This window comes from Bos indicus, chromosome 10, assembly GCF_029378745.1.
Source record: "Bos indicus isolate NIAB-ARS_2022 breed Sahiwal x Tharparkar chromosome 10, NIAB-ARS_B.indTharparkar_mat_pri_1.0, whole genome shotgun sequence".
In the NCBI taxonomy this organism is placed as follows: domain Eukaryota; kingdom Metazoa; phylum Chordata; class Mammalia; order Artiodactyla; family Bovidae; genus Bos; species Bos indicus.
This window is the reverse complement of record NC_091769.1, coordinates 49,164,984-49,187,985: the sequence shown is the minus strand read 5'-3', so window position 1 is coordinate 49,187,985 and position 23,002 is coordinate 49,164,984. Positions and strand designations below refer to the sequence as shown.

General features: G+C 44.2%; 1 protein-coding gene across 2 annotated transcripts in view; it reads right to left on the bottom strand.

The window, feature by feature from the left end:
- RORA (RAR related orphan receptor A) overlaps positions 1-23,002 on the bottom strand; it is an 801,696-nt gene that overhangs the window by 320,957 nt on the left and 457,737 nt on the right. The window lies entirely within an intron of this gene.

The following is a 23,002-nucleotide window of genomic DNA, read 5'->3' as shown; positions in this document are numbered from 1 at the left end:
GTTCCTCAAACACACGTTCTCTACCCTGCCCCAGGGCCTTTGCACAGGACACTTCCTTTGCCTGGTTCAGCCCTACTCTTGTTTCCCATCATGCTCTTCTCAGGGAAGCATTCCCCCCTCTCATGCTGGGACAAATCTCCTGTTACATATTCTTCCATGATGTATCCTTTATAGTACTTGTTGCTGTTATTTTACAATTATTTGGTTTCAGTCTGATGAATTCCACTTCCCCCACAAGACTGTAAGCTCGGCAGAACAGAGACTGCCTGTCTTTGCTCCCCATCTTATCCACATGGCAGGTGCCAGTGACTATGTAAGTACTGATGAATGGAATAAATGCATCCCTGACAACCTCACCAAAATCCCTTTTTAATGACCTGTTTTTGCAAGGCACCCTGTGGAACAACTTGAAAGTCCTGGTTCCAGGCCTATGGTGGTTTTGGTAGCTGGAGAGAAACTCTTCAAATGCAAACAGCATCTCTGCGGTGGCATCAGCAAACCCAGGTGTGTTCCAGATGTGCCTACTGTTTGGACAAACCCTAATACCCTTTTCTTCCTCCATTCTCCATGTGTCAAATGGTAACTAGATCAGTGTGCCCTTTGCTGAATGGCCAGAGGATAAGAACAGATAAGAGAAATGAAAATGCCTTGCAAATGGAAATGTTGATTTAGAGGTTGAAACCTCTACAGTCTTGGACCTTCCTAGAAAAAGATGATGGAAGTGATCCTCTTAGGTGAGATATGGCTTGTGTAGCAGGAGGGGGATTGAGCCAAGTTGGGGGCACAGCTCAGTGACAGAGAGAGGGGGATACAGCAGGGAGCTGGGGGAGACCACCCTCCTGCCACCAGGGCTTTCCGAGGAGGATGATGGTTGGATGTCAGCAGCGATACTGAGTGACTTCGTGATAGCAGAGGCTCAGAGGGTGTGAGTGAGGGGGCAGGTTCTTCTCAAAAGCAAACCACCCATCTGCCCTGAGCTCCTTTGTTTCTCTAATGGTTCTTAGACCCCGTTTCAACTGCGTTGGGCAAACAAACAGGAAGCCTCCTCTCTACCTGATTCTCACCAGACCAGATCCAGCCCTCACTTGGGGGCAGTTCCCTCTTGGTGTCTCAAGTGTGACAACCATTTAGCAATCTTAGGGGCAGCAGGGTGGAGAGTCCCGTGTGACCACAGAGCAAGAACCATTGCCTTGCTCAGAATAAAATGACTCGAGAACCACTGGGTGGGGTGTGAGTGGAATTGAATCAGTGGTTTCTAAAGATAGTCAAGATTTCCAGTCCATAGCTCACCAAAGACAATGTCATCCCATGGTGGCTCAGATGGTTAAGAATCTGCCTGCAATGCCAGAGACCCAGGTTCAATCCCTGGTTGGGAAGATCCTCTGGAGAAGGGAATAGCTACCCACTCCAATATTCTTGCCTGGAGAATTCCACAGACAGAGGAGCCTGATGGGCTACAGTCCATGGGGTCACAAAGAATCAGACATGATTGAGCGACAAAGGAGGAGCAGAGAGGTAAAGTAGCAAGCCCCCTGTAAGCCACTGAATGCTGGGAAGGTAGGCGTAGGCTCATCCCATGAGACCTAATGGGACAAGTGGGAGCACTGTTGGGTCACCACGTGGAGTATCAGAATGGAAGGTCCTGTTATGCATCATTTGGGAGCTCAGGGACCTTGACCCAGCCAAGAGACTGATGTGGCTGTCACAGGATTAAACACTGCTCAAGTCTCTTTCTTATTTGGAAAGATTCCCTCTTTACATGAAAATGTGGAATCAGGAAGAATCCTCTAAATGTGGCATTTCTGCACAACACTACACCCCACTACAGCCAACACTGAGAAGGGATGGCCATGGCCAGTCATCCTTTCTGGATGTCCCTTTGCAAGGGGTGGAGTAGGGAGAGCTACAATAGTGGTTAAGAATCTGTTCATCTCATTGACTGGTTAGATAAGATACTGCCTATCGGACTTCCCTGGGGGCTCGTCGTTAAGAATTCACCTGCCAGTTCAAGGGACAAGGGTTCAATCACTGGTCTGGGAATATCCCACATGCCTTGAGGCAACTAAGCCCATGTGCCACAACTACTCAGCCTGTGCTCTAGAGCCGAAGAGCTGTGCTCTGAGATAAGAGAAGCCATCACAATGAGAATCCCACGCACTGCAACCGGAGAAAGCCCACTTGGCATCAGTACCCAACACAGCCAAAAAAATCAATCAATAAATTAATTAATAAAAAAGATGCTGCCTATCTAACTGAGTGGTATGTGCAGTTGTTTTCACTAATTCTGCTGTCCTGGATGGAGCACTGACAAAGCACTGTGCAAAGCACTCAGAATGCAAAGCTGAATAGAGCACCACAACTGCTCTCAAGGAGCTATATCCTAGTTGGTTAGAAGGGCATAGAAGCCACATTTTACAGCTGCCGCTTGGCACACCTTTTGGTGTTATATGCAAGGTACTGTGGGGACTCAGAGAAAGAAGAAACTCTGCCAAGAGAGCCTGGGAAACTTTCCTGAAACAAGGTGTTGATGAGAGATTAGAAATTTACCAGGCATCAGAAAGACCATCGCTGAGTAATTCAATGAATGCATCCGTTGACTTTCAACCTCTCTGGGATACAGTGGTGACGAAACAGCCCTGTCCCTACCCTCACTGAGCTCACGGTCCAGTGGGGGTGGGAAAGCACATGAACAGTTAAACACACATTTGGGAAGTCCTACGAAGGGAAAGTAGTCTTCCCTGGTGGCTCAGTGGCAAAGCATCCACCTACCAATGTAGGAGATACAGGAGACACGGGTTTGATCCCTGGGTTGGGCAGATCGCCTTGAGAAGGAAATGGCAACCCACTGCAGTATTCTTGCCTGGGACATTCCAAGGATGGAGGAGCCTGGTGGGCTAGAGTCCATGGGGTCAAGAGTTGGACACAACTGAGCACACAAGCACATATGAAGGGAAAGTACAAAGTGTCTCAGCAGAGTCCACCAGGGAGTTGGTCTCATCTGGGAGATGGGAGAAGCTCTGCCAAAAATGTGGCATACAGCCGAGATGGGATGGATGCTCAAGAGTGTACGAGGCCGAGGGGCTGGAAACGCAGGCAGAGAGATGGAGCAGAGGGAACCTCATGTGCATTCATTTATTCCCTGAACGTTCATGAAATATCTGTGAGTGTTGGTACAGTGCTCAGTACTGTGGTCACCATGATAAGCAAGAAACCTCAGTGAGTGTGCAGTGTAGTGGGGGAGGCAGATCATCATAACAGGATGTGCTACGTGCATGGTTGGGGAGGGGGAAACACCTCCCCCCCAGAGGGCATCGCATGTGCAAAGGCCAGGAGAGCAGAGCAAAAGACATGGGAGACAGAGGTCGGGGGTTCCTCACTCCCCTGGTCAATGGCTGCGTAGGGTGCTGCCTGGCCCTTCAACATGCTCTTCCTTGCTTAAGAATGAAACTCCTTTCTCCACCAATGGCAACGATGTTGCACGGAGAAGATGCCACCTCAGCAAATGCTGATGCACGCATTCTGCAGTGAGCTGGAAGCAGCTGGCCTGGCTTGGCCTGTGCCGCCCTCCCCTCCTCCCCAGGCAGGATCCACACTGTCATCAGCACCGTGGGGCTGATTGCTCAAAGAGGGGAGTCTTCCTGCCTCACTACGCCGAGCCTGCCTCAGCCCAGGCAGCCTGGCCACACCCGAGGCCCATCCAGACTTGCTGTTTGAGGGTCGAGGCCCCCTTCGAGGAGAAAGGCCCCCAACTCACTTAATAACATTTTCCCTCTGCCTGTCTAATTAACTCCGTCACTGTATCTGCAGTCAGATAAAATGCTCATTTCACACCACATTAATTTTTATCAGCTGAACATTAAGCAACACAAAGCTATCTATGCTTGGTTTAATTTACATACTGACAGACCTACAAAGCGTTACCCACAGTGGCTGCGAAGCAAATAAGCAGAACTGGCATCAAACAAGGCTCTTCAAAATGAAATATTGATTTGCAAAGCTGACAGTCGAGAAGTGTTGGAGGGAAGAGGGTGAGAAAGTAAGGGGTACAAGGGCTCTTTTTCCTTGAACAATTACTGATGGGGTCAACCAGGAGGTCTCCTGAAGGTCAAGTAGAGGGTTCAGTTGAGCTCCAGGATCTAGAGGATCAGCTGTGCTTTGGGGACACAGCCCCACAGAGTCCATACAGCTCCCTGGAAATGGAGATCTGTGTACCACTCTATTATCAGAGCCCCCGCCCCTCCACACACACACATATCTTACTTCTGTAACTGTGCTCAAGCTATTTCTCTAAAAGTATATTCCTTCCCCAACTTCATAGTCAAGCTCAGGCATCCCCTCCTCCAGGAAGTCTTCCTTGTTCATCCCTCCTCAAAAGAATACCTAGAAGAGGGTCTGTATTGCACTTATCACAATGAATTTTAATAATCCATTTCTTATATCTATTTCTCCCACTGGTTGCATTTATGTAATTTTTTTTTTATAACTGGAGTGGGGCCTGAGAACCTGCATTTCAAATGTGTATGCCTAACCATGGTTTTTCTCCATCCATCCCCTGCCTTATTTGGGATATAACTGCCACATAACATTTGTGGAAATTTAAGGTATACAACATGATAATTTGATACACGTACCTATTGCTACATTTTTACTAAAGTTAATTAATTCATCTTTACCTCACATAATTCCATTTTGTTGTTGTTGTCATGGTGAGAACATTAAAACTCGTCTCTCATAACAACTTTTACCTATATAATACACTATAGTGAACTACAGTTACATGCTGTACCAAGATCCACAGACCCACCATCTTACTGCAGATTTTCTAAGAGCACACTTTGAGAACCTTGGTGATGTTAGAAGGGAGTGGATTGGGGGAACAGGGTGCGAGCTGGTTGGTAGGGGGGCTAGCAGAGAACTCTACTCTCCTGAGGAAGCTGGAAGCTGGAATTAGACTTGGACATGATGCAGCATCACAGCTTGAAAAAGATTCAGGACTGACAGAGGGTGTGGAAAACACAAATCTAAAACCTGGAGAGTAGAGGAGACTAGATTTACTTTGAAATACCTATGTAAATCCCAGTTTCAGACCAACTCTTGTCCTCCTGTGAGTTTCAACCTGCAGATATCCACTTTGCATCAAGCTGCCACGAGGGAGAAGAGCACAATACCTTCCCAACCATACAGGCCAAAGTAGGCTGAGTTTTCAGCTTTGCAACACTAAGAATTTTAGTAGATAGTCATGCATACGCAACACACAACATTCATGCTATGGTTGTACATGGCTCCCCCTAAAGAAACTTCTGGGCTGGCTTCAGTTTCACAATCATGCATGCCAGGGCTTGTAGATATCAGTTGGTTCTAGAATTACACAGGTTTTTTTTTTGTTTTTTTTTTTTGCTTTCAACACCAGCACAGCACAATTTTTCAGAGATGTCTAACTCATAGAGGGCCTAGATCCTTCCTTTGGACCAAAAAGCTTCAAAATGATGGACTGGAATTTGTTTATTCAGTGGTGTTTAGTGGGATAGGAGCTTTTAAAGAAAAGTCTGCCTCATTTAGACTCAAATGTGCATAAGACCGACTGTGGACTGAGCCCAGGAAAGGTCATGGGCTCTGGGTGCCAGGCCTGGTTCAGGCATAATCAGCTGTATGAACTTGGACAAGTCACTTAAATTCCCTGAATCTGTTTCCTCATCTCTAGTATGGACTTAATAATATGACTTTCGCATCACAGAACTGTTATACTGAGTCAACGTGCTTTGAAAAATCAAAATCTAAAGAATATTGGCTTTTGGTAATTATCTACTAACCTTCCCACAGATAACAGTGAAACTACCTATACAAAATAATTTTTAAAAATTATTTGAAGACAATGGAGTACAACCAAAAGCAAAAAGAAACTGGAAAAGAGCCTTTACCTGGAAACATAGGGCCTCCACTTGGTAAAATTTATGAATTTGTAGATTTTTGCCTAAAAACACACCCTAGTTAGTTTTTGACTCTGCAGAGCTTAAACTGTTAGAGATAAGATCTGAGTTTGGAGAGGAACTGAAAGTTAGGGGACCAATTCTGGAAGGGTGGAAACTGCAGAAGAACAAGTCACAACACCTGTGTATAAAATCTGCCCAAATTCTTGGCTGACTGCTAAACTTTGCATGCATGGGGAAGATCACAAGGAATTCAGTACAAAAGCAGCAGCTGAAGGATTAAAGAAAAGGGTTAGCTGTTGCTGACCACGGGGAAGACAAAGCTTGAGTTGGCTGAGTTAACCGGCTGCTTTAAAAACAGACAAACTCTTCAGAGGAACATAACAGAATGTAGAGTCTCTGTAACATATACTATATACTATCTAATCAAAGTCACTGGACATGCAAAGAAAGAGTAAACTTTAACCCATACTCAAGAAAACATAAGAAAAGGAGTCAATAGAAACCAATCCCAAGAATATTCAGATAGTGCATTCAATAGGCAAGAACCTTAAAGAAAGTATGTTCAAAGAATTGAAAAAATATATATGTATATACATACATAATGCATGAACAGATGCGTAACCTTAGTGACAAATAGAAACTGTGACAGCAAACCAGACGGAAATCCTAGAATTAAAAAGAAAAGTGACTACAATGAAAAAAAAATTGCGTATGAGCTTAACAGGAGATTGAAGATGGTAGGAGAGTCCGTGTATCTGAATATGGATCAATAGAAAGTATACACTCTTTAAGAACAGAGAGGAAAAAATTGGAGAAAAGTGAGTAAAGTCTCAGAGACCAGCAAACAGTTTAACATACATGACACTGAAGTCCTGGAAGGATAGGAGAGAGATAATGGGCAGAAAATATATTGGAAAGAATGGCTGAAAACTTCCTAAATGTGGTGAAAGATATCAACTTATAGCTTCAAAAAGCTCAACACATCCCAAGCAGGATAAACTGAAAGAACCCCATACCTTGTCAAACATAGTCAATTTTTTTTTTGAAATCCAAAGATAAAGAGAGAATTTTGAAAGCAACCAGAGAAAAACAGACATTATATTCAAAAGAAACAACAATATGAATAATAGCCAACTTCTCTCTCAAAAAAAAAACCAAAGTCCAAATGATGATGGAATGACTTCATTAAAATAAAGAAAGAAAAATTCAGAACTCTATATTCAGGAGCACAGGCAAAATAAAGTCATTTTAAGATAAGCTAAAACTCAGAGATTCATTATCAGGAAACCAGCACTAAATGGAATGTTAAAGAAGCTCCTTAGTTTGAAGGGAAATGACACATAATGGTAAACAGATCTACAAGAAAGAATGAGGATCACTGAAGAAAAAAATTTTTCATGAAAATATGTAGTTATTCATATTTTCAGTGTTAAGCAAATGTATCCCATATAATCATATTTAACTGTATGATAAATGGCATGTAATCTCTAAACAGAATGTATAAATCCTATAAATTCTTTTTCCTGCCCCTAAAGAATCCCTTTCCTTTCAAAAAAAGTAAAGAAAACTTGGTTTTATTACATAGCTCTGTGATCTTAGGCAAACAGTGAACTTATCTGTGCATTTGTTTCTCCATTTATAAAACAAAAAGATGCACTAAATCTCAAAAGTGAGCTTGTACATACAGTGATTCTATAGTAAACTGGAGCAGTATATTAATAATATTCTCTATTTCATTTTTACTAATTATTATTTCTATATTTTCATTATTATAGTTAAGGTAACTTTTCTTAATGATGAGATGAACTCATAAAATTTACCCAAGGTAGTATGAACCTCAGAAGCTTCTTAGATACACCAAACCCTTCTGTGACTCACAGTTCAAAAACAACCCCAAAGGTACTCCTGTTGCTCAAGTAATCAAATGAGGTTAAGTTCACAGTACATATGGGCTGCACATGGTCCAGCCTTAAACAGATAAAGGTAAGGTGGTTTGATGATCCCAGTTGTCAGATCCTTTCACGTGTGCAACATAGCGACACTGGAAGCCTGCTTCTTAGTCATCTTGGAACACTGAAGGAACTACATTAAGCCACATCAGCATGTGCTTCGCCGAGCGCAAAAGTTCACCGCGCAAGTCCAGGCTGAGTGTGAAGCAGCGAGTAGTAAGGCCCCAAGGACTAGGGACAGTTAATTAAACCTTCAGTGTGCCCATGCTTCACTGGGGGGTGAACCTGTGGACATTCCAAGGGCTTCCTGGTGATCTGCCATAGAGATGGACTGAAGCCAGGCTAGACCCAAGGCTTGCTGGCCACCACGTGCTGGCAGGTTGCCTCTGGGGTGACCTTCCACAGTTACAAAGCTCTGTGACATTTAAGCAAGGGGACCATTCCCTCCCGCCTCAGTGCCTCTGACACTCTGCCGGAGTACGCCAGCCTTGGAAGGTTCTCGACTGAGTGTACTCTAGAACGGCTTCTTTGAGGACCTGGGTCCAGGCTGGCCCTCTGAGGTGGCAGAAGAAAATCAGAATAATTTCATCCCTTCATCGGCAGCAGCCGTCAAATTCTGCTGAGCACAGCGTGTTCAGTCGTCTCTTTTCTCCCTCAGAAAACAGTCACTGTGAATAACCTGCTGTTTGGCAACAGCTCTACTTAAAATGTCATGTTAATATGATTATTTACAAATACTGGTATAAATGAAATAAAGGCCTGACTGAAACAGAACATTTTGAAGCCTAACACCATGGCTTTAATGAACAGAGCAGAGAAATGCTGAATAATTTTCTGCTTATTTTGCAGCATTCTTGATAAGCCCTTTCTCCCTCCTCTACATACATCCCAGGTTAAATTTTTCTTTTTTAATTTGTTCCAACTTCCCAACCCGTGGCCCATCGTGTGGTAAACATATCATTTGTGTTTTGAAGGACTTGTAGACATATTTGAAAGTTGCCGCTTCAGGACCATTACACCTACTTTTATGCTATCCTTTGGGGAAAGACAACATGAAAGCCTTAGGGGAAAAAATCTGGGTATATAACCAGTGAGCTAAAGTCTGCTTTCCCATATCCAAATCTCCACTAATGTCAAAGGCAACTGAGTCACTGTAGTTGCTGTAAACTGCCTGTGGGTTTCTGACAGTAAAATCCAATATATTTTCAAAACAAAAACTAGAATCTTCTAAGCCATGAGCCACTGTTTCATTTTTGACAGTGCAGAGTCACCAATGAATTAGAATCTGAGCAGAAAACAACTGGCTTTCTTTCCTGTTTTCTGTTTAGATGAGTGCTTTGACCCATCTGCCCATATCCTTGACTTCACTGATCAACGCAGGTTAGGCCTGGAGTTTTGTCTTTCAACTTCCAGATCTTCACCCAAGCACATGTAGGAAACATGAGGTGGTGGGGCTGATCTCAGATATGTGTGTCTGAAACCAAATTCTGGACCTCAGTTTCTAAAATGCAACACCACCTCCCACCGTTTGCCAACCACATAAAAGCCTCAAGGAAACACTGCTAGAGCATCATAATTTATTTTTCTAGCACCATTTTAGGCTTTCCAGATGGCACAGTGGTGCAGAATCCAACGCAGGAGACTCAAGAGACCCAGGGTTTGATCCCTGGGTTAGGAAGATCCCCTGGAGGAGGGTGTGGCAACTCACTCCAATATTCTTGCCTGGAGAATCCCAGGGACAGAGGAGCCTGGAGGTCCATGAGGTCACACGACTAAAGCCACTTAGCACACAGCACAGCACCATTTTGGCATGGATATTTTTGGGTGATAGCAGCTATTCACAGTCACCACCCACTTGGTGTGTTCCAGCTCAGGAATAAAGACAAAGAATCCTTATCTACAGAACTAACCTAGGCGAAGAGGCTGCGAGTGAGGACAGGAATAGAGAGAATTCAACCTGGAGCCTCCAAGACAGTGGTGCTCAGCGTGGGGTATTCCCCACGTGCACGCTGGCAGCAATGATCACTTTACTGCTATGCTCACCACGAAACAACGGTAGTGGCAGCGATAAAACCTCAGCTCCTAGACGAGTGGCTTGTGATACGTAAATTGCTTCCACACTCTTCTTATGAACTGTCTCAGAAAAAGCGGCCAAGCCTCAGGAGAGTATTTTGGAGGGGGTTCAAAGCTTGACAGTGGTTTAGACTAGAAGCTCCTAGAGGGAAGCAGGCTCAGTTCTTGACCTCATTTCTGTTGGGCACAGCATGGCACCATGGTGGTATACGGCCATCTAAAAGTGTAATCATGAGGGAAGGATGTGGAGCAGCCACTGAACTCTTAAGTTTACAACTGTAAACAGTTTCTTCCCTTCCCTCACTCCACAATGAGCCAGCCAGAAACAACAGGTTTACTTGCCAACCTCACAAGTTAGAGGAGACTTTCTTTATGATACTCCCTAAGTATGCCTCCTCTCATCTACACCCTCATCCTTCCTTTTCCTCCAGTCCCACTCAAGGCAAAAGTACCTCATAGGCTAGATCACCATGGGACATTATTTACAGCAACTTATTACAGTAGAGATAGCTCTGGACAATTACCCAAATGGCCCTGTGCCTTAGTTTCTTCAGCTTTAAAATGGGAACAGTACTACCAGACGTCTGGCCTATATCCCAGGATTACTGTATCAGAATGTTTAAAGCTTATGTAAATATTATCAGCATCACTGCAATATTTTTCTAACCTCTGCATCCTCCAAACAGGAAGTGTGAAATGAATCTGTGGTTCATGACAGAGTGGAAAGAGGCCTGCATGAGGAGTGAGCCAGGGTCTGGCTGTGGTTCTGCATCCATCTCATTCTGTGTGCTGGAACAAGGCTACCTGGCTCTCTGGATTATGGACAGGGTGAGAGGCTAGCTCTGGTGGGACACATAGACTATGTCAGCTCAAAGGGACTCCTGAGATGGCAGAAGGACACAAAACTAGGCGGCTGGCAGTTCTGGTGCAGGCTGCAATCTTAGAGGTGACACCCTGCTGCTGCTGCTACTGCTGCTAAGTCGCTTCAGTCGTCTGACTCTGTGCGACCCCACAGACGGCAGCCTACCAGACTTCCCTGCCCCTGGGATTCTCCAGGCAAGAACACTGGAGTGGGTTGCCATTTCCTTCTCCAATGCATCAAAGTGAAAAGTGAAAGTGAAGTCGTTCAGTTGTGCCCAACTCTTAGCGACCCCATGGACTGCAGCCTACCAGGCTCCTCTGTCCATGGATTTTCCAGGCAAGAGTACTGGAATGGGGTGCCATTGCCTTCTCCAAGGTGACTCCCTAGATTCCCCTAAATGCAAAAGCTGGATTCTAAACTTAGAATCGTGATGAGGACTCAGTGGGAAAGGCTGGGCTGGGCGATGGCAGTGATTTGGCCTGTAGAAGCCTTTTAGCACTGAAAAAACAAACTGTTTTGAGAAATAAATCCCTTCCAGAGAAACCCAAATACCATTTTATACCCGCTAGGATGGCAATTAAATAGAAAAAGAAAAAAGAACATAAAGAGTGTTGGGAAAATGGAGAATAATTGGAGCCCTCACACATTGCTGGTGAGAATGTAAAATGGTATAGCCATTTTGGAAAACAGTTTAGCAGTTCCTCAAAAGGTTAAACATGTATTATCATATAACCCAGCAACCCTAGGTTCAATCCCAAATGTATACCAGGAAGAACTGAAAGCAAGTGTTAAACAAAAACTTGTATATAAATCTTCATAGCAGCCCAACTCGCGCTTGGCAAAAGGCGGAAACAACTTTAACCCTCTACCAATGAATGAATGAATAAACAAAATGTGGTGTATCCATACAATAGAATATTATTGACCAACAAAAAAGGAATAAAAGACAGATACAACTTGCAAGACGGATGGACCTTAAAAACATGATGCTAAGTGAAAGAGGCCAGACATAGAAGGCCACACGACAGATGATTCCATTTACGTGAAGACCTCAAATAGGTAAATATACAGACATCAAAAGCAGATTAGTAGCTGCCAAGGGCTGGGAGCTGGGAATGTTCCCAGTTTAGTTCGGGAAGGGGGCTCCTTTTGGGGTGATGAAAACATTATGGACTAGACAGTGGTGATGGCTGCACAATCTGTGATATGCTAAATGCCACTAAGCTGTGAAGTTTAAAATGGCTAATGTGGTAAATTTTGTATGTCATGTACCACAATAAATTAAGAAAAAAGAAAGACAACCAGACAAAGATGGTGATGAGCTGGGTGGAAGGGGAGGTTCTAGAGCTCCAATAGAGGAAGAACCTTCAAAAACCATCTCTGCCACACAATGAGTGCTCTTCCAAGGGCCTGTGTTGTTGGTTTAATTGACAAATTATTCCTAATAAGTCCCAAGGAGATACAGGTCTTTTCCTTACAAAGAGGAAACGATCATATCTCCTGGCAGCTCATTACACATTCTTTTGGTACCATGAGTTGTTTTAAAACCGTGAAATTAGTTCTGGCAGAGTTTACAGAAAAATACCCATGAGATGAGACTGAATGAGTTATGTAAGACTCCTCGTACTCTGCGTATGAGATATTAACTCTATATTGGCAGAGCCAAGGACATAGATGTCTCTTACAAAGCAGCAGCACACTTTGGCCTCTGCCAAGACTAGCACGTGGTTGACGGGGAGAATCAGTCATATGGACATGGATCTGGATGAACCCATCAAACCATCTCCTGTGTCTAGCCACATCCTCCTTCTCCACTTGAGGCCATGGAGGCACCCAGACAGGTGAAGGGAAGAAGGGACTCGCCCACAGAAATCGGTTCTACTAAAGTTCCAGACTTTTTCCAGGGGGTTGGTTGACACTCGGGTGTGGATAGGAAGCCTTTAAAATCAACCAGGTATCAAAAACATTAATACAATCATCACTGTTGGAGAGCTGTGTCATAGACCAGCCCTAGTTCAACTAGGAGGGTGACTACTTTGATCAATGGAGCTTGAATTCTGGCATGAAGGAGACACATATTACAAAGGTTTTACCTGGCAACAGTCACTAAACCAATGAGCGCTGAACAAGTTGCTAAGTTCATGAGCTCTGTTTCTTCCTTCTCTTCTTCCTATAGACATACACACACATTTAACCTAGAGTGTACCTCCAAAAGATACATCCAGATACATATGGAATATTCTACCAGTAAGATGTAATACTTCATGATTTCATTTATTTAGAAAATAGCAAGGAAACAGAAAACAAGTTAGGAAAAAAAAAAAAAAAAGCCTGCTCAAGGTATATGTCTCAAAGATCAAATACTTAAATCTGGAGAAGCCCTTAGGATGCTATTCAGAATTCATGGACTCTTATTTCATAGAGAAACTACAAACTTGGTTATCTGGTTCCTAAAACCAAACACTGGCTTCTGAGAAGGGCGAGAGGAAGCCCCACAGGCCAGATGCCCTGACTGCAGCAGTATGTGACTTCTGACCACGGAAGGAGGAAGATCCAGAAGGACTTGGAGCAAGCAGAAGTAATCAGAAATCGAATAGCCTGGAGCCAACAAACCTGACCCACCAGAACAGGCGTTCAACAGAGTACAAACCTAGGAGTCATGCAGACCCAAGTCTGAAGTCCAGACTTTGCAACTTACTTGCTGTGCAGTCTTGGGTAAGTTACTCCCCCTCTCTGACCGCTAGTTTCCTTCTCTTAATGAATAAGACAGCCCCATTTTAGAGTGGGAATAGGTATATTGACATACCAGGGTTATTGTGAAAGTGAGATGGTTTATGTAACAACATAACAAAGGCACCTAGTAAGTTCTCAAAAAAAAAAACCAAAAAAAAAAACCAAGGATGTTTTATTTTAAAGACCTGAGGACATTAGGGTACCACAGTGTGGTGTGGTTATTCATGTTTGAAGTGAGAATCCTGAGTTATCGGAGAGCAGGCTAACCAGGCTCTGCTGGTTCTCAGTGAGAGGGCAGAGACTTTCCCTCTAACAAGGCTCTTCATCCCCTTCCTCCCTCCCCCAGGACCCTGGTACCTCAAGCATTCACTCCTTCAACCCTTCCCTGGAGCCCTGTTTTGACTTATTCCTTCTCTTTTCAAAGTTTATTCTCAGGTAATTATGCTTCTATGTATTATCTGAGTAAACTAGTTTATCCTAAGGTGTCAACATTTGATCCTAGCAAAGCAAAGTTTTCGTGGGTATTGGTTATCTAGGGGCACTGCCATCAGTCAAAGGAATCCATCCTCAGTGGTGACATTTCAGCAAAGGTGCATCTTCTCAATCACACCTGTAAGAAGTTTCTTCTGTTTGGCTAAAACATTACCATAAGGAGTCTGGGGGCACTGAAAAGGTTTAAGACCTGGATCCTGAAGGTACCTGTGTTCCTTATCAGAGTGAGAGTGAAATGGGTATCCTTTCAAAACATCATAGCTCTCCTTCGGATTGGTTCACAGTGACTTTATTTCTAATTTACCTTGGTGCAAAAACATTGTGGAGGAGAGTTCTGAATCTCTAAAGGAAACAAGGTCTTATGCTAAGAAGATCCCACCCCTGAAATACGAAGTTTATTGTGATGCTTTCCTGCTAAAATGCACCGAGAAGTAGCACACTTTTCTTTGTTCTTTTTTCACTTCCTTCTGCCATCTGATGTTCTTTTAAATACCCATGTGCTGGGACTGCCATTGCAGAGAGGCAGATAAGGATGGAGGGACACAGGAATAGACAGATGGCCGAAGGATTTCGGAATCTATCAAGATGTGTAGAAGGAACATCTCAGTCTTTTTGTCTCTGTCTTTCAGTACCTCTGACTCTGGCTTTCCCTTTAAAATGATCGCTAGGATCAAGTGGAAAATATTGTCCATATTTCATCTTCCCAATGATAGGCTCTGATTTCTTATGGGAATAGGAATCATGTCTGTCATATGCACAGGTCCATCTCTCGTACCTGGACTAGGGTCTGCAACAATTCTGCCTAATTCCTCTCAATGCTGCATGCAAGAATATTTATACTAGTTGCCTGAAACCGATTACAATGGAAGTGTTTACACCACAGAAATTGGCAGGCACTGAAAATCAGGACTTCCCTGCCCCCACCCACTTGGAGAGCCAATTATTAAACATTTATCAGCAAACTGCTAATAGGTCTTCCATAAATATTTGTTAAATAAACACAGGAAGAATGACAAGCTGTCCCACTTAATGCAGTCATTTCCAGCACCTCTCAGCCCCTTCCCACAGCATACCCTCTGTTAAGTTCTCAACAACAGGATGACAAACCTTAGGATTTGGTTATGAAGCAGAGAAAGAAATGCCAGGAAGACTAAGTTAAAACAACATTTCTCTTTGGTGATAGTGTCTCTGACTCAGCTCTGGCGGAAAGTAACAACCTTATAAACCCACAAGGAAGTGGAGAAGATTTCACATCATTTCTCATTTCTTTTGATGCTAAAAAGAGAATCGTTTTAAGTGTAGGGACAGGGCTGTGAGAGGAAGGATGCCTGGCTTGGAGAGAGCAATCACACACAGCAGCCTTCTCTCTGTGACCTCAGGGAGCAAGTGACTTTCTCTGAGTGTAGGTTTCCTTGCTATTAACTAGTAAACAATACTTCCTCTGCCTAACTTAGAGGGTAATCCCCTGTTGAACTCCTATTCATCCTCCAGAACCCAGTTCTCATGCCTCTGCTCCTTCTGCTGCTTCAGAAGAAGAGGGCTTTGCCCTTTGGGGTCCTTCACATCACTGCTGTCTTGATCCCAGCCTTAACTACGCTGGGCTGCATAGAGGTGCTTATATATCTGGCCCCTGCAACTTCTGTCATTCTGCGACCTCCTCAAGGGCAGGGGGCCACTTTGAGGCTGCACTGCCAGTACCTTTCACAGTGCCTGGCACACAGTAATTGATCATTTCATGTTTACTGAAGTCAACCACTGAAAAACTTGAAGTGAGAGGACTTTAAAACTGCACATGTTATGTATGCTGCTGCTGCTGCTGCTGCTGCTAAGTCGCTTCAGTCGTGTCCGAGCCAGGCTCCCCCGTCCCTGGGATTCTCCAGGCAAGAATGGGCTTGGCCAAAAAGTTTGTTTGGGTTTTTCTGTAACATCTTATGAAAAAATACAAATGAACTTTTTCAGCCAAAGCAATGTATAAAATATAAAGCATTATTATCAAGGACAGCCAGCACAGAAGTGTGGCATGTTCCTGCCAATCCTTAGGGATGGCCCTTGCCTGCACAGACCCTATGAAAGTGTTTAATCCCATAGCTGCCAGATAAAACTCATGAACACCTGGAGGACGGGTGGAAAGGATCAATTAGGAACTACAGAAGCATTCTTCTCAATAGTGGCCTCCTCCTCCTTCTCCCAATGTGTTCCAACAGCTTTATTCCACGTTCTGAACCCTCCCTGCCCATAGGGCTCAGAGGTAAGAATATTATATAAGGAATAAATTCTGCCTTCATTTGTTTTAATAAAAGAAACAGCCCATTTAAAGGAACACAGACATTAGCGGCTCAGATATTTCAGAATGTGAATACAACCCAGAGGCTCAGGAATACAGAACGGCTGTCTTGAGAATGACCATTTTTTCCTACTTAAAGCATTCTGGAAAATTGCTCCGTGTCCCCATGCCAAAATGAAAAAATGAAAAACATAAGGGCTATTTGGAATGTCTCTTTATTTTACAGATGACTTTAATGCATAATGTTATAAAGACATGGAGCTCTCTGGCCTCAAATGCCCTGATGTGGCTGCCCAAAGCCCAGAGAAGCAGCTCGCCACCGTGTGGAGTCTGTGAGCAGACCCTTGCAAAGCACACTCACCATCTCAGATGAGTTGCATCATCGTTCATGAGCTTTTTAGTTTTCCTCCTAAAATATAAGCCTGCTGCTGCTGCTGCTGCTAAGTCGCTTCAGTCGTGTCTGACTCTGTGCGACCCCATAGACGGCAGCCCACCAGGCTCCCCCGTCCCTGGGATCCTCCAGGCAAGAATACTGGAGTGGGTTCCCATTTCCTTCTCCAATGCATGAAAGTGAAAAGTGAAAGGGAAGTCGCTCAGTCGTGTCCGACTCTTAGCGACCCCAGGGACTGCAGCCTTCCAGGCTCCTCCGTCCATGGGATTTTCCAGGCAAGAGTACTGGAGTGGGGTGCCATTGCCTTCTCCCATAAGCCTGCTAGTGTGGGATAATTCCTTAACTGTTTCACAGAAGAAAATGATGATGGTGGTGGTGTATTGCCGTGTAAAAAGCTGTTTTCATGTATATCTGCCCCCTTTTATTAGACATAACAACCATGTTCACTAGGTAGGGAATGAATTACTGATGTTGCAGATGTAGAAAGGAAGGCTGAGAGAGGTGCCTTGGCTGGCTCCAGGGGTCATTGCCGGGCAATGGACCCAAAGCTCTTTTATGATGGCTGGTAGGAGTGGCGTGGGGGTGGGGAAGTAGAGAAGGAGAAGCATTTCTGTAAGTAGACAGAATTTGAAAGAACACAAGGGCTGGAGTCAGGCTGACCTGAATCTGCACTCAGGCCCTCCCAAGGACAGGTCTCCTGTCACCAGCCAACTCTCACTCCTCTGTCCACAGTTTCCCTACCTGAAAATATGATTAAGAGTTCCCAACTCAAAGGCTGTTGTGAGGACCATTTGGGGTTGGGTAAGAGGTAGAAGAAAAAGTAGATGGTAGGGATTAAAAAAAATATTAGCATTACTTCTAGCTTGACCAAGGGCTCTTGGCCCTGTAAAGGGATTAATTTCATTCATCCTCTGAGATTCTGCCTGGTGGAAATCCTAAATATTTCATGAGGCCCATCTCTCTTTTACCCCTTTAGGGGCTAAGCAAAAGACAAGTTGTCCAAGTGTCTGGCTTGCATTTTCAGAAGGAAGAAACATGCCTGTCCAAGATACTCTGTGTGTGTGCGTGTGTGTGTGTGTGTGTGTGTGTGTTGGGGTGGAATAAGCCTGGTGGCCTATCTCTTCCACTCTTCTCAAATTTTGAAACAATATTCACTTGTTGACAGACCATTTTTGTCTTTTTCAGATATTTCTGTGTCTACAGAAATGAAATTCTTTGCCCAGATTCAATAAGGCAGGAAATCAATTAAGGTTTTCATTTTCTGCTCAGCCTCAAAAGCAAGACAATGAGAGAAGGCCTAAGTAAAGAAAATGTGTACAGATTCCTGGAGGTTTCATTCTGGGTTCTATGTTCTGGAAAAAAAAATAAAACAAGAACAAAGAGACTTCTATGTTTTATTTAAAAAATAAATGCTTTTTTTTTTTTCTGTTTAAAAAAATGTACAAAGTCACTCCACTCGATTTTGATTAATACGGACAAATCTGACAGAGGAAAGACACCTCAATTTTTGAGAGACAGCCCTCCACCTAAGCTTGGTTTTTAAATGGCTACATTTAAATATTTCTTTCTCTGTTCATTTCCAAACCTGGGCCATAAATCACCCTTATGAACACAATGGTCTGTGCTATAGCAATTTATCATTTGGATAATGTCACCTGTTCAGGTGTGCATTAATTTATGCCTCAAATTAGCACTCGGGTTGGCTGAAATCTTCCCCCTCATCTGTACATCCTGAGCAAGAGCCCCGGGGGACCCACGTGCACAGCCCAGGGCAGGGAGGAACATCGGGACCTCTTTACTCTCAGCTGAAGAGGAAGAAGTCAGTGGAAAAAACCTCGGGGCCCAAGAGTCCTGTCTAGGTGACTTGTTCAGTCTCCTCACGTTCTTCATCCAAGGAAGGTATCTATTATGAGACGGTCAACAATTCCACCCCGAAGAGCAGACAACACATGTGTCAGCTTTTAAATTTTTGCTCAAAGAGAAGACAGGGAACTGAAAAGGAGTGAGATGGAGGGATGTGGATCCCTTAAGGCAGTGTCACAGATTGGAAAGGACGCCAGAGTGGATGTCGGGCTGTGTGGGTCCTAGTGCTGCTGCTATTGTGGGTCCTGTTGCTCAGCTCAGTATCATCTTTCTGAGCCTCAGGGTATCTAGTCATAAAATAAAAGATCTCCAGGGTCCTTCACTGATACTGCATGGCTCTAATTCAAGAGAAAGCAGCTGTTTATTACTACAGCCAATTATTTATTCCTACCTGCAACCCTTACAATGTAATTATTTTCTCCAGCTACCCCAAAATAGATGAGGTGGAGGTGACTGTAAGTTTCTGGGCCATAATCTGAAGAATTGGTTTTTACACATCTGGGTTGGGAAACCTTTATTTGGTTTTCTCCTTTTCTAACTCCACTTTGTTGTTTGTTTTTTTTGCTCTCCTCCCCTCTGCCCTGCCTCATGTTTCACTATTTCTTTTCTCCACATATCTCAGAACAGACAAAACACTAGCAGGAGCTGGTGTTTGTACGAGCAAGCATTCAAGAAGGGTTTGCTCTGTGTTAGGGATCACCTCATCATTTTTGAATACAACTATCTCTTTTAATGCTCCAAATAGCCTAAGGAGGCCTGCATTAATCCTTCCCATTTGACAGGTGAGGAAACTGAGACACTGAGAGGTAACTTGCCCAAGATCTCACAAGGAATGCTGCTAAGTCTGCTGCTGCTGCTAAGTTGCTTCAGTTGTGTCCAACTCTGTGCGATCCCTAGAAGGCAGTCCACCAGGCTCCCCCATCCCTGGGATTCTCCAGGCAAAAACACTGGAGTGGGTTGCCATTTCCTTCTCCAATGCATGAAAGTGAAAAGTGAAAGTGAAGTCGCTCAGTCGTGCCCGACTCTTAGCGACCCCATGGACTGCAGCCCACTAGGCTCCTCCATCCATGGGATTTTCCAGGCAAGAGTACTGGAGTAGGGTGCCATTGCCTTCTCCGTCACAAGGAATAGCAGAATTTGAATCTGATCCCAGGGCCATCTGACTTCCAAATGAGTGCTATTTCCGTAAGTGTTGAAGGGAGCAAGTTCAAATACCAGGGTCCTTTAAAATGTGGTTTAGTAAGTTTGATTGCTTAAGCTCCCCTGGTGATTATGATCACCTATAGTCAAGTGGGATTACAAATGTTTTCGAATTTCCACAAATGAGAGAGGTGTGACTACAAAATTACATATGCATGAGATTAAACGACTGATTGCAGGAGCTACACACAAAAACTAGTCTCCTATCATTCTGGCCAAGGTTTATGCATTTGAATTGTAAATTTGGAGATCCTGGCTCAGTTTACTCCTCTTAATAAGCCTGTGATCACAGCTTTTACATTAAAATCGTCTCTTCAACAGAAGAAACCTAAAATCTAAATTTATTCATTGTTCTTTTTTAATGGCCTCTATAAACGCATAATTTAAAAAATGATTTCCTCATGGCCCAAGTAAACCCCTGGGGAAACAACTTCCCAGCCACAGTTTTTAAAGGCACCAGTTCTGTGGAGGGCGTGCAAACTGTGAGAATCCCATGGACCCAGTCCTGAGCACATCCAGGGCGATGAATCAGTGCTTCCACCAGTCACTTCCCCAGTATGCAGCCTGAGTCCTCCCAGGCTCCTCTCTGCTCTCCCCTCCCCCTCACGTGGCCAGTCCCCTCTGACCATGACGCCACTCTCCACTGACAGGCAAGGGAACACCTGCCAGAGGGTGACTTCACCACACCAATCACTCTGACAACAGCCCAAATAAAACCGTGTCATTGAAACCACAAACAACAATGCAACAGGGTTGCAGAACTCAGAGTCACAGAAGAGGGGAGAGAGAGAGAGAGAAAGAGAGAGAGAGAGAGAGAGAGAGAGAGAGAGAGAGAGAGAGAGCGCGCCTTATTGCCACAGACAGAAGATGATCACCCGCACTGTGACTTGGAAGATACACTCAGACAGTGCACCCAGAGGGGAGAGTGAGGAGGCAGAAAGCACTGGCTTTGAGCCCAGTAGGACTCCTTACTAGGGATGCAACCTCGGGAAACATTGATCCTCTCTCGGCCTGTTTTCCTATCTGTAGCTTGGAATAACAATAGGACCCAACTCATGGGGTTGTCCTAAGATACCGAGCACTTAGATAGAAAATGAAGTGCTTGCCATTTGATTTGAGTTCATTGACTTTCATTGTATTATTAAATTGAGATTTCATGGCAGGTCTGTCTCCCCTGCATATTACGGAACGTTCTGGAGCCTGGAGTGCCCCTCTTTGGCAAACTGCTGGCTGCACCATTCAGGAGGATGGGGAAGAAGCCGGCATTTCAGTCCTGGTTTTGCCTCTGACCACATGAGGGACTTGAGACAGTCACTTCACTTGGTGTCAGTTTCCATTTCTGCCAGATAAACATGTGATTGTCTAATACAGCATCGTTTCCTCTCCTTATTGTTCAGTACCAGACCATCAATATGAGTGGCAAAGGCACACATTCTAGGTGGCCAGGATCTGTCTCCTTTGGAACCTGGAGTTCTCTTCCTCCACACCTGCTCCGCCCCCAGGAATGTCAGGGCAGGCTGGGCAGGGCTCAGTGCCTGGGAACTGTTTGCAAGGCCTCCCTCCCCCTGCAGTTCTCCAGCCAAGGCCGGCATCCCTAGTAAGCATTTTAGGCAGTGATGTGCCACTTAGAAATTTTTCCTTTCAGTAGGAAAGTCGGAACTGTCAGAGGAGTTTAACTCTTCTGTATCTGACTTCTTGGTAGGAACTCAAGAGGGGAAAAAAACCACAAGGAGTTTTAAAAAAACAAAAACAAAACCATCAGGGCAAGAGGAAAGTCCATATTCTAGTGGCTGGCTGGATCAAAAATCATCCAGTGCACCCACGCTCTGACTGCAAGCTTATTTCTGGGCACAGAAGCAGCACCATACTAATTCTGAGCCAGAGAGGAAAGGAACATTTCAAACTTCTCTTGCCATGCCTTATGGAATGCCATCCTTTTAGTTCAACAGGAGTTGCTCATCAGTATACTAATGGGAACTTTTAGATCACCTTCATTGTCGCCTCACCCAAGGAGATGCAGTGGTCATGAGAATAACAGCACCTCCCAGGATCTGAAAAGTCTTTACAGTTTCATAAAGTGCTTTTATCGCTATGCTCTCCTTTGATCCCTATAACAATGCTGCCAAATGGCCAACACAGGTATTATTATCCCCATTTCAGAGATGAAAACATATTGAGTGAAGTTAAAGATGAGCAGGTCAGGAGCAGAGCTGGGACGGGAGTCAGGGCTGGGACGGGAATCAGGGCTGACTTCCTCCACTATCATCACGGGTCCCTGCCACCAAGTGAGCACCCTCCCAAGCACAAAAAGGAGAAAAGTGGAGCCTTGAGGGTGTGGAGGAAAGAATATTAAGTGTGAGGGGCTTGGTTTCAGTTTTGATTCTGCTCTGAGCTGGGGGCCCTAGGACAAGTTACTTGCCTTCTTTGGAGGAAGGTTCCTATCTAGAACACAATGTTTTTCAGCTCTAAATTTCGAAACTCGTTCCCTGCCTCCTTGGAATGACCAAGCTGACATTCTGTTTGGGTTGGTAAACCGTATGGTAGTAGCAGTCTAAACGACAACCATCATTGGAAGTGTGCATGGGAAATTTTAATTCTGTTTGAAAAAATTCATGTTGGAAAGTTATATCTGCATATTATTGAAAAATATAATTCTAGAAAACCCAATGGTCTTCTTCCTCCATTTCTCCATGCCCCAAGAACAACCAACCACTTTCAACTCCTTTAGCTGCTCTTTATATATTTCCCTCCATATCTCTAAATAACATGTTTATGTAACTTCTTCTCAACTTTTCAGTTTTAGGCTTTATCTATTGACCTTCCACTATGGAAGATGAGGTTTGTGCTTTCTTTCAACAACTCCCACCCCTCCCCCACACACATGCACACTTCCTGTCCCCCATGCTACCAATGGAGTTCTATCAGTTTGAATGGATCAGTATTCTGTGCTTCCGGTGTAATGACAGTGGAAATGCTACACTCTGCTGGGTTCTATTGTACCCAATGAGTCATCTTCCTTTTCTGTATAATATTATGTTTCTCTGGAGTTAATCAGGAACTGGTTTGCTTAATTTTCTAACTACTGATTACTTATTCAACCCCTGACTCTCCTCTAGTTGTGCAAGTCTCAGTACATTCAAACACATCAGGAATTCTGCCGATTTCACCTGCTTGAAATGATTTCTCCAGGAGCCTGTGAGCAGCTCTAACCTGGGCTAGTGCTGC